At 39.5% G+C, this 17016-nt stretch overlaps 1 protein-coding gene across 3 annotated transcripts in view; it reads right to left on the reverse strand.

Moving 5' to 3' along the window:
• Nucleotides 1-17016, reverse strand: part of LOC145981962 (guanine nucleotide exchange factor DBS-like) — a 531521-nt gene that overhangs the window by 372237 nt on the left and 142268 nt on the right. The window lies entirely within an intron of this gene.

Below are 17016 nucleotides of genomic sequence, written 5' to 3' on the forward strand. Positions count from 1 at the left end.
AGAGACGGATCAATCAATCTCACATCTCTATTATTTTCAAATCACAATGTTTAGTGTCTTGTAGAAGCCACAGTTCATATGCAACACTTTTTCGCTTTTTCACGCGCTTCCCGTCCCTCGGTGCGATTCAGCCGGCAAGGCCCTACCAACTACTCTAGCTGCCTTTTCCTCCGCCTCACCGGTTCCAGGTAGAAACAGCCCTCGGAAGGGAAAGGGAAGATTTCAGCCTCTGCCTCCCTTGACCCCTCGCGCCCCGATGCAATGGTTGAAAGCCCGTGCTTTCAGGTCCTTCAGTCTATCTCCTATAGGAACAGATAGGGATTGATTTCCCTTCGATTACTTTTTAAATCCTCTAAAGAACTTGGGGGAAAATTTCTGCAGTACTTATGTTCTCTGAATTTACACCACAACTATTTACACGTTGTACAATATGTATGTATAATATGGGATGTAGTTTTATTATTTATAAAATGGGAACGTATTATGTGCAGACAAAAATGTTATGCTTTCTTTTTTTATTTTCTAAATAACAAATATTTGCTCACGCTTTCTCTCGCTCTCGTTTTAGTAGTGTTTTATTTAAATATACTAATCTCTTGGCCTCCAATAAAAAAGAAAGGGTAAGCTATACGGATGTATTTATTTGGGCAAGAGAACGCGCGTTCTAATTGTTGTTGTTGGTTTGGTTTATTTTACTTCGCTTTTCTGCCGCATTTGGTTATCGCGAAGATGAGGATGAGTGATGATATTATGAAATTGATGAAGGGACCTCACAAAGAACGTGCATTCTTGTTCCTATGTGTTATACTTTGCAATGAATAATGAAATAATTTGGAATGAAAGATGTACCCCAGAACTCAAAAAGCCAAATAAATACGAGTGAAGAAACTAAAAAATGTGTGTTTTGTTATCTGTTTACCCCCTCTAATATATTGAATGTTTGCCCCCTACCATCACTTTTTCTACCTATATAGATTTAATCGTCATAATTAGCTAATGAGCTTGTGGAAGACGTGAGGGACAATCATAAAGAGAGAACTCTGGACTCCTGATTTCACAGTGCCCTGCAGATGCACTGGGAGAATTTAATTATTATTTTAGTGTTGCTCTTCTATAACTTTACCTAACTTCTGCCATGACGATGAACTTTGATTAAATTAAACGGGTGAAGGGTGGATACAAAGAAAGACTCATGCACAGGTCAGGGCTCGAGCCGGATCCTTCAGTAACGAGATCGTGAGATTGATAATTTAGGGATATCAAGCAATGCAAATTTCTTGAAAAAACGTTAATCATGTACAACACTTGTCTTTCAAAAATCGAATTGAAAATTACCACTGAGGAAAAATGCAGTTTCCTTTACCGATACCCACGTAACCGAATGGTAAAGAGCTTTCCATTCATCTTTGTTGTCGGCCGACCTTCGTGAGAGAGTGCAAGTGGTCGCAGATGCATATTTACAAACCGTATAGTGCTGCAGAACCACCAGCGATATCTAACTTCTGATTGGCTATCATTCCGGAAGCGTTTCATTATCTAAATGTTCCTTCAAGAAAAGACGCTAGAGGGCAGGGTTAAAATTTACAGTGTATATTTCAGATATCCATCACAATAAGAGAAGAAACCCTTTAAACTCAGGTTGAATTTTCAGCACATTTTAAAAAGGTATGTCTTGAAAGACTGAATAGCAAAACTCTTCTTGAAGTGAATGAATGTTGCAATCATGTCTCCTTTTGCACGTTTAACATGTCACGTCCATGATTGATTAAAAATGACATTTTTAGTATTATTTCAAGATATAAAATTTCTAAATGTTTCATCACCCAATTAGAACAATTTGATTAGAAACCTTATTAGTAAATAATTACGAGAATCAAACTGGCCCTAATTTTCAGGGGGGCGAATTAAAATGGGCCTACTTTTGAGGGGCAGAATCAAGCTGGGCCTAATTTTCAGCGATCAGAATCAAACTGGGCCTACTTTTTAGGGGCAGAATCAAACGGCCTAATTTTCAGTGGGAAGAATTAAACTGGACCTAATTTTGAAAGGTAAGAATCAAACTAGGCCGAATTTTCAGCGGGCAGATTCAAACTGGGCCTAATTTTCAGGGGGCAGAATTAAACTGGGCCTCATTTTCAGCGATCAGAATCAAACTGGGCGTAATTTTGAGGGGGCAGAATCAAACTGGGCCTAATTTTGAGGGGTCAGAATCAAACTGGGCCTAATTTTCAGCGGGCAGATTCAAACTGGGCCTAATTTTGAGGGGGCAGAATTAAACTGGGCCTAATTTTCAGCGATCAGAATCAAACTGGGCCTACTTTTGAGGGGCACAATCAAACTGGGCCTAATTTTCAGTGGGAAGAGTTAAACTGGACCTAATTTTGAGAGGTCAGAATCAAATTGGGCCGAATTTTCAGCGGGCAGATTCAAACTGGGCCTAATTTTGAGGGGGCAGAATTAAACTGGGCCTAATTTTCAGCGGGCAGAATCAAACTGGGCCTAATTTTCAGGGGCAGAATCAAACTGGGCTTAATTTTGAGGGGGCAGATTCAAACTGGGCCTAATTTTGAGGGGGCAGAATTAAACTGGGCCTCATTTTCAGCGGGCAGAATCAAACTGGGCCTAATTCTCAGGGGGCAGAATTAAACTGGGCGTAATTTTCAGGGGGCAGAATTAAACTGGGCCTAATTTTCAGGGGGCAGAATTAAACTGGGCCTAATTTTGAGGGGTCAGAATCAAACTGGGCCTAATTTTCAGCGGGCAGAATCAAACTGGGCCTAATTTTAAGCGGTCAGAATCAAACTGGGCCTAATTTGGAAGGGGGCAGAATTAAACTGGGCCAAATTTTCAGCTGTCAGAATAAAACTGGGCCAATTTTTGAGGGGGCAGAATCAAACTGGGCATAATTTTCAGCGAGCAGTATCAAACTGGGCATAATTATCAGCGAGCAGAATCAAACTGGGCCTAATTTTCAGGGGGCAGAATTAAACGGCCTAATTTTGAGGAGGCAGAATCAAACTTGGCCTAATTTTCTTCTGGGCGAATTAAAATGGGCCTAACTTTGAGGGGACAGAATTAAATGGCCAAATTTTGAGGGGGCAGAATCAAACTGGGCATAATTTTCAGCGGGCAGAATCAAACTGGGCCTAATTTTCAGGGGGCAGAATTAAACGGCCTAATTTTGAGGAGGCAGAATCAAATTGGACCTAATTTTCAGCGGGCAGAATCAAACTGGGCATAATTTTCAGGGGGGGACGAATTAAAATGTGCCTATCTTTGAGGGGACAAAATTAAACGGCCTAATTTTGAGGGGGCAGAATCAAACGGTCTAGTTTTGAGGAGGCAGAATCAAACTGGGCTTGATTTTCTGGGGAGCCGAATTAAAATGGCGTATTTTTGAAAGGGCATAATTAAACTGGGCCTTAATTTCAGGGGGCAGAAATAAACTGGGCCTTAATTTCAGGGGGCAGAAATAAACTGGGCCTTAATTTCAGGGGGCAGAATTAAACTGGGCCTTATTTCCAGGAGGCAGAATTAAACTGGGCCTTTTTTCCAGGAGGCAGAATCAAAATGGGCCTAATTTTCAGGGGAGCCGAATTAAAATGGGCCTATTTTTGAAGGGACAGAATTAAATTGGGCCCATTTTTGAGGAAGTAGAATTAAACTTTGCCTATTTTTGAGGGAGCAGAATTAAAGTGAGTAATTTTCAGGGGACAGAATTAAATTGGGCCTAAATCGCAGGGGGCAGAATTAAACGGGGAATAATTTTGAGGGGTAAAATGAAACCTGGGCTTAACTTTGGGGGTAGAGACTCGAAAAGTTTTCTATCCCGTAAAAACTGCGTGCAGGTTTATTTGCTAAATAACTGTGACGTTTGCGAAATTACAAATATTGTTCTTTAGTACTTTGCTCCACAGATCCACTAACTTGGAAATTTTAATAAACCAAAAATTTGGGGAGGAAATACGGTAACTTGCCCCCGTCAAGTTACGACTATGGCTTTACCTACTTACAATTTCTCCAGAAAGAAATATACGGTAGCTTGCTTTGAAAATCATTCGAAGTCACACGTGAAGAGACATAATGCGAAAATATCGTTACCGAGAGCATTTAGAAAAACACGTACGGTCACCGGCAATAAAAGTGGAACACTAAAATAGTGAAATTCTCGCTTGCATCCCAAGTAGTCTGTGCACGCATTACCTCACAAAATCGTTCATCGTAACCCCCATCCCCAAAGAGTTTGGATGAATACGCAATAATTAAGTTTTATATCAATACAATAACAGCCGGTCCCCGTGGCGGAGTGGTTAGCACATCGCGCCACGACGCCAGGGGTCCCGGGTTCGAACCCCGGCCTGGGCATGGATATTTGTGAGTTTCCATTCATCAGTTTCATCATATCATTACTCAACCCCATCTTCGCAAATTAGGCAAAAGTAGCACAAAAAGCGAAGTAAAATAAAGCAATTCAATCAATCATTACCATAACATGTTGAACTGTCCACATTTTTTTCAAAATGTTCAGATTTCGAAATAACAGAAAGCTAGCACATTGATTGGTTAAATGCTTAAGTTAATCTCAAATGTCAAAAAGTAAATTACATAAATATGAGTTTAAACTTTGTTTGTGAGTGAAGAAAAATACTGTAAAAACGCACAATTTGATTAATGGAATAATTCATTAATTAATTTGGTTTATTTCACTTCGCTTTTTTGTGCCACTTTTGGCTAATTTGCGAAGATTGGGATGAGTGATGATATTATGAAATTGATGAATGGACACTCGCAAACATCCATGCCCAGGCCGGGATTCGAGCCCGGGACCCCTGGCGTCGTAGCACGATGTGCTAACCACTCCGCCACGGTGGCTGGTCTCCCAATTTGAGTACATAACACATATTTTTAAACAACTTAAGGTAGATAATTCATTCCGTGCAAAGTAAATAGCGTCCTGCAGTTTTCTGTTAACCAAAACTGGCTTGTTCGTGTGACAGATTCAATTATTGTTTATCGAGACATATAGAGAAATTCAGCCTTATCGTCTCCAGCTCATTATGAACGGCTGGCCCTGCAAGATTCGGCATAGCCCATACCGCCATTGGGAAGTTTATGTAAAGAAAATGAAACAGGAAGTAACTCATGAGCTCGTGTTTCGTTTCTCTTCGATTCGAACATGAGCGGAACGGCCTGGATGCCTCCCCGCGAATTAAAACCTGTTTGCGGCCAATAGAACTTACAGTTAGACCATGATCCGCAACCGATACCATAAGCTCCTCATCCGATGAACTCTTTCCATTGCAACTGTTGACTAATCCAACCGTTTCCTGCCTCAGTTACCACTTCTTGGAAATGCAAACCGCACGTTTCACAAAGGAAACACTGGCGTAGCCTTTACGGGGCGTTAAGGCAGATAACAGCCATTGATCGCCCTATTTCAGATGCGGATTGAATAGCTAAGAGTCCTTTGGAGCCTCGCCACAAATTCGACGTTTCTGAGATGACATCGTGCCACTTGGAAATTGTCCATGAAGGATAAGGCTAGGTCAGGTTTCCATGCAACCGCACTACTCTAGATTTACTTGGCTCCGGTTGCTATGGAAACCGGAACGCAGGAATCATTATATATCAAGTGTAACAAGAGTAATGCCAAATTGCTCCTGACTATTTGGTCAGTTCGATATGTTTAGCTTTGACCCGCTTGTGTAAGACGAAACTCAAATTTCAGGGTTCTACAGAACAAGGAGAGAGAGAGGGGGGGGGGAGGTTTTACCATGACACCCAAAAGTCGACAGCCATGTACACAGCTATAAAACACTTTGTCTATTATAGCTATTGTCTACTCTTATGGCGGGCGCTCTACATGCTGGCAAGGTAAGTGAGGAGCGGGGAATACGCAGCAAACAACAGTGGTGGCGCCGAGAGTTAGGATGTGGCGAGAGGAAGAACTACGCGCACCACGCCCTACATGCTGCTGCGTTTCTTATCGCACTGGATTGATCGCTTCCCCACTTTTCTTCCCAGTATGTAGAGCATCCGCTGTAAGACTGGACAAGACCTATAACAATGACCATGAATTTTTCCAGTCATTTTCCTGTTTCTGCACGGCTCTGTCGTCGACCCGGCCTAGTATAAATGGGTACCTGGGAGCAACTCTGGGGAGTAAAGGCGGTCGGGCGTGATGCTGATCACATCATCCCAAATATGGCCGAGATTAAGAATACGTGAAACTCTATACCTCGAAGGCAACTTGCTCGAGGATACTGACAACAGAGGGTGGCCTAAAAGTTCGAAAGAGGAACCGCCACGAACCCTAGATCCGCATAAGCCTATATTCTATCCTAGGAATGTGTGGAGCAACGCCGCGCATAACGGCAGAGAAGGGGAGAAAGCGAGTGGGCCGAGCGAAGCAGTGCGCGCTGCCGCAAACGGCCGGTAGCTGCAGTCTCTTTCCGCTCACCTTTCCATTTCAGGTGTTCATTGCTAGATCCCTCTCGAGTCGCGTCAGAGGATGCGTTTTCGTTCGCTTGCTCCATAGATCACTGGGACAGAAGGATCTTTCCGCACACTTCGTTTCCTTCGAAGTTCCGATCGATCGAGCTCTGTGCCACACACCCAAGCATTTACATTTAAAAGTCGGTACTGTGATTCTATGATCATCCCATCTTCGTTTTCCTATTTGCGACGCCACACGTCGATAATATTCTGTTTAAGTGCACCAGAATTAAATTAAAGAAAGAGGAACGTAGCAGTGTGTTACCATGGAGACGAGAGAGTTCTTAACATAAATGCAAATCACATCTGTGCTGTATTTAATGGGAGCTTTGAGTTCTAGAAAACTTCAAATACTGCCATTTTGTATACTACATTGCCACACTTAACAGCCGCAACTCCTTAGAAATAAGGAATAGGTAAGTTTGTGTAATGTCTCCGCTCTTCCCGACATGGTAGAGGTGGGGGGGGGGGGGAGATGTTGACTAGCCGAAACATCGTTTAAGACTGCGGGTAAAGTAGCCAAGTGCCCTTGTAACCCGTGTTTGAAGCCTAAAAGTCTTCTTTGAGCGCGTGCATCGTACATAATTTATTACAACTCTTGTTCTAACACACAAACAGTACCAACACATAATAAAAATGTCCGAAAACGACCTCCGCGTTCTCTGTAATTGGAACTTTGAATTCTAAAGAACTTCAAATCACTAAAAACTGCCATTTCACATGAAGTAAAGAAGAAGACCGATAGATGTCACTACTTCTGCTAAATAACATAAGTTACGTTGGGTCAGTTCTACCTCTGTGTGAAACAAATTTGTTCCTGGAAAAGACATGGTGGTCATACTTTCACAACCTTCTAAGTTACATATTAAATATATTTTACTAGAAACAAACTATTCAAGAAAAAGAAGTTCTACTCACATGTAATTCAGAGGATATCAGGGTAATGAATGTGATGAATGCTTACCTATAAAGAGACAAAAAATAGTATGAATTACAAAAAAAAAGAAGTAGTATGATTAGTAAAAATTCTGGCAACTAGAGTATGGAATCCAATTACAAATTAACCAGTAGACGTATAAAAATGAGTATCATCAAAATTTATCTTATTCAATTCTGCGTTCATATATGCTAAGATATAGAAATAAAGAAAGAGAGAGGGAGGAAGAAAAAAAATATATAGAGAGAGGCATGAAGATAAAGACGAAAGAGAGAGTAAGATAAAGGGATATAGAAAAGGAGAAGAAGGAAGATGCAGGAATATTGAAAGAGAGAGGGAGCAATGTAAGGAAATATAGAAGTAGAGAGAGAGACACATGAAAATAAAGAAATAGAGAGAGGGATGAAGATAAAGAAATATAGAAATAGAGAGAGGGATGAAGATAAAGAAATATAGAAATAGAGAGGGATGAAGATAAAGAAATATAGAAATAGAGAGAGAGGGGCGAAGATAAAAAATATAGGAATAGAGAGAGAGGAATGAAGATAAAGAAATATAGAAACAGAGAGAGGCACGAAGATAGAGAAATATAGAAATAGAGAGAGGGATGAAGATAAAGAAATATTGAAATAGAGAGAGGGATGGAGATAAAGAAATATAGAAGGAGAAAAGAAGGAAGATAAAGAAATATTGAAGGAGAGAGGGCGGAAGATAATGAAACATTGAAATAGAGAAAGGAATGAAGATAAAGAAATATGAAAAGAGAGATGAGGAAGGTAAAGATATATAGATAGAGAGACAATGGAAGATAAAGAAATATAAAAAGAGAGGGAGGAAGATGTATAATCAAATTGAGAAAGAGAGAGAATGAAAATAGTAGACACACGCACGCACACACACACAGACAGACATAAAGAGAGAGAGAGAGAGAGAGAGAGAGAGACGTTATTGATTCGAAATTCCAACCATTAGCGCTTCTGGTGTCTTGTGACCTACAATACGCAACTGCAGCATGCATTTCCTTTTTCCGTCCTTTTATCAGCTGCGCAATTCTGAGAGGAAAGTCCCAAGCATTTCTTTGTTTGGCAAAATGACAAAACTGGAAAAGGGACTGAGAACTCAACAGTCATATGCCCCGTTTGCAAAGCTACTAGCGCCGCGCTTGTCAGTAATTGGAACTAATCGCCTGCTGCAGCGCAAACGAAAAAAGAGGAAAAAGGAAGCTTGTCTCAATACAAAAGTTTAATAGCGATGAATAACAATCAGGGAACTTTGCCAGATTACGACATAAAAACAAAAGAATAAGGAAGAAAGAAGTTTACCTTTTTAAGCTCTCAGGTTGGAAGTTTCTCCAAAGGGAAGAAAATTATTCTTTCCTCTTTTCTTCCATTTTCGTTCATTATTAAATGAGAAGGATGGAAAATGAGATTCAGGCAATTAATTTCGCTTCTACGTCTCTCCACTGCAGGAAAATATTTTAGCTAAGGTTTAGTTCTGGGTGAATTTCATTAAACCTTGCGGAAAACAATGTTTGTGAATTCATTAAAACTTTCAGATTTCACTTCATATTCTCTGTTGGCGAATTCCAAGCTCTCTCCATTCTAAAATAATTCGTAGATCACCTGAGCACGTTCTGATACAGCAAATTTCAAGATTATATGAGACCTTCTATTCATTGCAATTATCATATACCGTGTGCCTTTCATTTTTGTTCTATTATAATTATGTGGCAGGAAACACATGTCACCAGCTTAAATTTATACATTGTTCTCCATGCATTCAGATTACAATTAACGAGATAATCTTTAGTTAACTTATTTTAAAATTGTTATTAAATTCTGTTTCATTCAATTTGTTAATTTATAGAGGTACAGTACACAGGGACAATTTGCATCTTCTTTTCCTTTCATGTGATTTCAGTTCCATTCTTTCCTTTCAATTTCATGAGTTCGTTTTCTTTACATTTGCTTAGCTTCCTTTATTTGTCATATCATTCGATTATTTTCTTTCTTTTAATTCTTACGTATTTCGATTCATTCCTTTCTTTTTCCCATGTCTTTCGATTCTTCTCGTTTCAATGTCTTTCGATACTTCTCCTTTTTCCATGTATTTCCATTTATTTCCTCTAATTTTCTTGTATCCTTTCCCTGTCTTTCGATTATCTTAGTTACCTTCCTCTGTCTTTATATTCTTTTAGTTCATTATCTATGTCTTTAGATTCTTCTCGTTTCTTTCCTGTTCCATGTATTTCGATTTATATCCTTTCCTTTTCTTGTTTCCTTTCCCTGTATTTAGATTCTATTAGTTTCCTTTCTCTGTCTTTATATTCCTTTCGATCCTTTTCCATGTCTTTAGATTCTTTTCGTTTCAATGTATTTCGATTCTTTTCGTTTCAATGTCTTTCGATTCTTCTCGTTTCTTTCCTTTTCCATGTATTTCGATTTATTTCATTTCATTTTCTTGTTTCATTTCTCTATCTTTCGATTCCTTTAGTTTCCTTTCTCTGTCCTTATATTCAGGCCCGTAGCTAGAATTGATCTCCAGGGGGGGCTCATGGGTTATCAGGGGGGGGGGCTTGGTAAACCAAGTCTATTTTCAAAAGTTTAACAGTGTTAAATGAAGGTAAATTATGTGTGTTTGGAAGGGGGAGGGAAGTCATTAAGTTACATAAAGTTTATAAATATCACACAAATACTACATTTTTATATATATTTTAAAATATCGCTTAAGTGTTAATTTGCTGCTACTGAAATCATCCCTTACTACACACTCCATACTACGTTTGATGATACAGATATTTATATCACACAAGGGAAAATGGACAGTATTCTATCATAGTGCCTTAGCGCACATTCCACTCCCCGGCCGAAACAATAAAACTCCCCTTCGTTCCCAAAACTTGAGAGATGTTGACCTTTGACACAGATGAGGAGGTAATTTGCAAAATGACGTCAAAGTCACAGATTTCTGTATAAATAGGTCGCAACAGGGGCAACGAAGGTACAAATAAAGATGCTCTCCTATGGAAGAACTTTCTAAAGCCTAAAGAATCTTCTAAATACTTGCCGCTACTTAGACGACTACTTATAAATAAGATGAATGAATGTATTAGCTGCTGTTCATGCTCCCTGAATTTATCCTTCACCAAAGTTGTGAGCAAAGTAATGCTGTATGTGCTGTCTACATTTTCAATCTTTACTGCAAACAAATTACATAACAAAGTTTTACTAATGTTAAGGGGCTGACCTCAGTGTCAGGGGGGGCTGACGGTAGTTCCAGGGGGGGCTCAGCCCACCCTGGCCCATGCCTGACTACGGGCCTGCTTATATTATTTTCGATCCTTTTCCATGTCTTTAGATTATCTTCGTTTACTTTCTTTTCCGTGTATTTCGATTTATTACCATGCCTTTTTTCGCTTTCTTTCCCTGACTTTAGATTCTTTAGTTTCCTTTCTCTGTCTTTATATTATTTTCCTTTCCTTTCTGCATTTTTAATTATTTTACTTCACTTTCCTCACCAAGTGATTCGATTCTTCTTGTCTACTTTCCATTCCAAGTGTTTCCATTCTAATTCTTCCCTTTCAATGCTGTTTGACTTCTATTTCAATTATTTTATTTTCTTTTACATGCTTTTAGATTCTTTCGGTTCTTTTACTTTTCGATTCTTCTCCTCTTTCCTCTCCATATCTCTTCGATGCCATTTCCTTTAATCGTTGTATTTCTGCAAGATTCTATTTGGTAGGTTTCTTCGTTATCCGAATTTCAACTTTCACTTTTCTTGATACATATAAAACTGACATGGATAGTCCGATAAGCAAGACAATAGGAGGATTCTTCCTTTAAATTTGCTGATTACTGCCTTAAAAGAATGCTTGTTATAAGCTTATCAAGTAATCAATTCAACTATGATATACAGATACAAGATATTTATTCGTAGATAAGAACGTGACAAGAAAATCTTTTGTGTAGCCAGCTTATCGTCATTGCTACCGCATGTTTCAATACAAGATAACTTCTCTTTATCAGAAAATCAGTTTTGTACTGACCTTAACTTACAGTTTGGTATGCAGTTTTCTTCAATTAAATTTTTGGAGAGATTTATTGTGTTTTATTTCACATTTCGTATTACTCTTTCTTTTCATTCATTTTCCTCACCTTGCTTTTCGCTTCCTTCTATCCATACATTTAAATTCCTTTTCTTATTTTGTCATTTCCTCCCATACCTTTTCTTTCTGTATTTCCTCTCCTCTTCTTTTAGATTTCTCTATCTATACTTTTCAACTTCTTTCCTTAATTATCCATTTAATTTCTTTTAATTTCTATACCTAATGATTCCTTCCTTTGCTTCTTCTCTCTTTTTTTGCATCTCTTATCTTTTCTTCTTTTCTCTTTTGTTTCTTTCCTCTCAATAACTTTCAACCCCTTTCGATATTTTTCCCATTTCGTTTCCTACTCATCGTTTCCTTTACTGTCATTCCCTGTTAATTCTGATCATATCAATTCTCATATTTCCATGTTACTTATCATAATTTTGTTTCTTCTCCTATCCTTTTCCTTTCCGTCCACACTCCCTTATTTTCCTTGTGTGTCCATTCTATTACATATCTTTCGTTTCCTTTTCCATATTTCTTTTATATATTTTCTTCAGGTGATATATCGTTGAAGTAGTACGTTAAAATATTGTAAACTCAGTATCATTACTGCACAAAATATTTTTGCTTGGGCCTCAGAGAGCAATTATTCCAAGTTTATTGATTGCACGCTCAATCTCTTTCTTACTTATTATTTATAATTATCATTATTTCTCGCTCATAAATATTTTTATCTTCGTGCATTCACTTTGCATTAATGCATTTCGAGTTTCTCTTCACAGTTGTTCTCCAATGCTAGTTCCTTCACAACGAACGAGCTTAGGTGATGAATTAATGTAACGGACTCACATTCAGTAGTTTGGAGGATCAAATCCCTAGGCCGGACACCATGACAAAGGCTTTTTTCCCGCGGCTTTCATCAAAACTTCGAAGCAAATACTCTCAGATACTGCATATAACGAACGTCAGGTACATGCAACTTGTGATAATTGCAAAACTGGTTCCCGGGTTCGGATAACGAAGGAACCTACCAAATAGAATCTTGCAGAAATACAACGATTAAAAGAAATGGCATCGAAGAGATATGGAGAGGAAAGAGGAGAAGAATCGAAAAGTAAAAGAACCGAAAGAATCTAAAAGCATGTAAAAGAAAGGAAAATAATCGAAATAAAAATCAAACATCATTGAAAGGGAAGAATTAGAATCGAAACCCTTGGAATGGAAAGGAAACAAGAAGAATCGAATCACTTGGTGAGGAAAGTGAAGTAAAAGAATTAAAAATGCAGAAAGGAAAGGAAACGAAAATAATATAAAGACAGAGAAAAGAAACTAAAAGAATCGAAGGACAGGGAAAGGAAGTGAAAAAAGGCAAGGCAATAAATCCAAATACACGGAAAAGAAATGAAACGAAAAGAATCGAAAGACATGGAAAAGGATCGAAAATAATATAAAGACAGAGAAAGGAAACTAAAAGAATCGAAAGACAGAGAAATTAAACAAGAAAAGGAAATGAAATAAATCGAAATACATGGAAAAGGAAAGAAACGAGAAGAATCGAAATACATTGAAACGAAAAATCTAAAGACATGGAAAAGGAACGAAAATAATATAAAGACAGAGAAAGGAAACTAATAGAATCTAAATACAGGGAAAGGAAACGAGAAAAGGAAAGGGTATAAATCGAAATACATGGAAAAGGAAAGAAATGAGAAGAATCGAAATACATTGAAAGGAAAATAATCTAAAGTAATGGAATAGGAACGAAAGGAATATAAAGACAGAGAAAGGAAACTAATATAAAGGTTAGGATTCCATTTTAAACTGTAGGTCTGATCCCGGTTGGCCTATCTGAGCGTACGCAAATATCAATCTCCCTTTAAAACTGCAACAGGTCAACGAGGCTGTAGCGCGTGAACCCAGTTTCAAGTATTCTCATCGTTGTGTGTGTTTGGCCGAAAGTGACAACAAAAATCAAGTCCAAATATAATCATATCTGAAGATAGAGTGGAATTTCATAATTGTTTTGTTTCTCTCAACTTGCAACGCCCACCTTAGTGGCAAGGTGTTAGCACAGTGCGCTACGACTCCAGGGTTCGGGATTCGAACCCCAGCCTGGGTAAGAGTGGTCTTTTGTGAGTGTACTTTCATCATAATATCATCACTCACGCTCACCGTCGCGATTAACAAAAGTGGCAGAAACATGAAGTAAAATTAATCAATCAAGCTTAACAACAGCATGTCTATATTTTGAAGGCAACATCAAGGCAATGTAGACATTGCGAACTTTGCTGTAGAGCCGGAAGGACTCGTTGCACATTTTCCGGTGTCCGTACTGTCGTCTGGAGCCCTCATGCTTCCTGTCGCTGACAGAATCAATAGTGTGTACACATTAAGTTTAGTATAGTCGACACGCTAGCTACGTTAACGACCGGCTGGCTTTGGAGTCCACGGAGCACGCCCCCCATCTGCAACAATCACATTCACCGCACAGTGTTGCCACACATCTACTCTACGCCACCTTATCCCTCCCCGGACTAGCACCTTCCCACAATGAAGTTGCAAACTACGGCAACAGCGTATCCGCAGTGACAGACTCCACGTGGAGTAGACGAGCAGAATGACAGCTGCGCCCATTGGCTGAAGGTTGAGTGTGATTGGACGAAAACAACTCGCCCGCTGTTTAACCCCACCCACGTTCATGGCGGCGGCTCGCTTCAGTGCTTGCACGTTAACCAGGTAAACGCGTGGACTTTAAATCTCTGTATGAGTTTCTTGAGCCGTGGTCTATGGTTTTGTAACTTGAAGTTCCTGTCCAACCGTTTGATGGCGCTACTGGCTACTGAATCTCCCTTTTCCACAGGCTATGGTAAACATTCTTACTTAGAGACTGTTCTTGTTCTTGTGCTTATTATATGCATATTGCAACACTGTAGTCCTGTCGCTTCACATGACTTCACGCTCAATTTATACATTCACTCTTCCGCTAACATATCATTGCACACAAAAACGTGAAGCGTAACCTTGGATACGGGCCGAGGCTGCATATAAATGGCAGACAAATGAGTTCCACTTCGGCATGACAGTTGGCGCCACTGAACTTTCCTCTCTGTAGCGTTGCCACTTGCTATTGTACTACTTCCCGTGGCTCACCCTGTATATATTTCAAAGGAAATATAAATGCACAATAATCGTGACTAACATAAACATAATTCAAGATATTAACACGTTTTCGCACCAACATTTTTTCCAAGCGTCTACATTAATATTTCTTATGTTCAAAAATTATAATTAAATTTTGTATCTATAATTATGCAAAATTGAGTTATTATGGATCCAAGATTTAAATGAAATTTATATTTGTTGGATCTTTATTTACAGGATGGCGCATATTGTATCTACCAATGTCAGTCGGTAAGACAATTCGGAAGCAGGAGCGCATGCGCAGAAATCTCCTATTCTTAGGCATCTGAACGTGTGCGATCAGTATGTCATGAAACGTTAGCCGGTATAGACGCAAGTGGAGGTGTTTATCCGAACGGGTTCCATTCAGTAGACGCATCGAATACTGCGACGGTCGAAAACTTTTTTCACTAAAGTTAATATTAATTTTTTACATTAATAATAGCATATAATTAAAATGTTGTTGAGTATTTCTTGATAATACAAGTAAGCTGGTTATATACTATTAGTTTCATATAGTCAGATGTGATGTCAAAGTCTGCACTGATGATGTTTGAATGAAGGATATAGTTCTTGCTCCATGAAAATGTTTTCATCGGAAAATCTGTAATATGTGAAATTATATTGTTATTCGCTGAGGGATGGGAAGAACGTAAAGTCATTGCCGGCAGGAATTTTCTATTTCTAGGGATACTTAGCCGGCATCCGTGAGGAAGTGGTTAGTACAGCGAGCTAAGTCGCCAGGGGACCCGAGTTGGAATCCCGGCCTGCTCATGTATCTTTTTTGTGAGCGTCCCTTCATCAATTTCATCATAGGGACGTTCCAAAAGTAAGTTTCATCATTTTTTTACAGGGAAACTTTACTACAAACAGAAGAATACAATGTCATAACAAAACACAATCTTTTGGCTATTTTTCCTCATAGTCGCCACCGACATTGATACATTTGTCGTACCGTGAAATCAATTACAAGAAACCCTCCTGGTAAAAATCGGTGCCCAGCGATTTAAGGAAGTTCTTCACGCCTGTTGCACCTCTTCGTTGCTTCCGAGGTGACGTCCCGATAGTGCTGACTTCAACGCAAGAAAAAGGTGGAAGTGTGATGGGGCAAGATCTGGGCTGTAGGCCGGGTGATTCACTCTCTCCCATCCCCGATGACGAATGCCTTCCTTCATTGAACACTAGTGTCCAACCATCTGACGGGATATGACGTCGTCTGCATAGACGCTCTGTAGGCATTGGTGAATATCTGAAACACTAGTCCCACGCGCCCATTCATAGCGCACGACAGCACGCACTTCCATTTGTGACCACGTTTCCAGCACACATCTTTCTGCCATACTGGTTTGCAGTCGAATGAGCTCTGGCACGTCGGTCTGCTGCTTATCTCTATTCTTCGGAACTTTGCGCATGCGCCATCGCGCCTCTGCTCTCGCTACTCCCGTCGTGAATTCAGGAAAGATTGTCTTTTGTTATGGCATTGTGTTTTCTAACTTTGAAATACAGCTTCCCTCTGAAAAAAAAATGACGAAACTTACTTTCGGAATGTCCCTCGTATCATCATTCATCTACATCATCTCTTGCAAATAAGCGACGATAATTTCAACTAAGCTAGTAGTCAGTTTATTTGTTGCTCTATCATACAAATTGTGGCTCATCAAATCTAAGGGAGATTTCACACCGAAGCAACAGGCGACACCTGTCGCTTGAGGCATTAACCAATCAAACGCGGTCTTGTGCGGCCAGTTATGGCGCTACGGTGCGAAATGTTCCTGTTGATTGTCTCGTTCCCAAGCAACATGCACACCCAGGACTACATATTGCAGTGCTGCCCTTGTGTTTGTGATTGTCCTTTCATCTTATTCATCCTATCACCATTCATATGAGTATCGTGCTCCTTGCATCACGAAAATGTTTCCATTAGAAAACCTGCAATTGCAATTGACTGAGGGATGGGGCAGAATCATACCTAGCTGGATTTATCTATTGCCAGGGATACTTAGCCGACCTCCGTGACGGAGTGGTTAGCACAATGTGCTACAACGCCAGAGGACCCAGGTTCGAATCCCGGCTGGGCATGGGCGTTTTCTGTGAGCGTCCCTTCTTCAATTTCATCATTCTCATCGTTGCGATTATCCGAAAGTGACAGAAAAACGACGCTAAAACATAAGAATCAAATCAAATGAAACGAATCTAATACTTCAAGGCAAAACAATACAACTTCAGCCTGATGTACGTACGGCAGTTCTAGAATTGATTGATTGATTGAATTTGAAATTTTGGTTCCGTCAGCACTTAGCTTATTTTGCACCCT

Source organism: Lepisma saccharinum, chromosome 30, assembly GCF_977018435.1.
Source record: "Lepisma saccharinum chromosome 30, izLepSacc3.1, whole genome shotgun sequence".
Classification (NCBI taxonomy): domain Eukaryota; kingdom Metazoa; phylum Arthropoda; class Insecta; order Zygentoma; family Lepismatidae; genus Lepisma; species Lepisma saccharinum.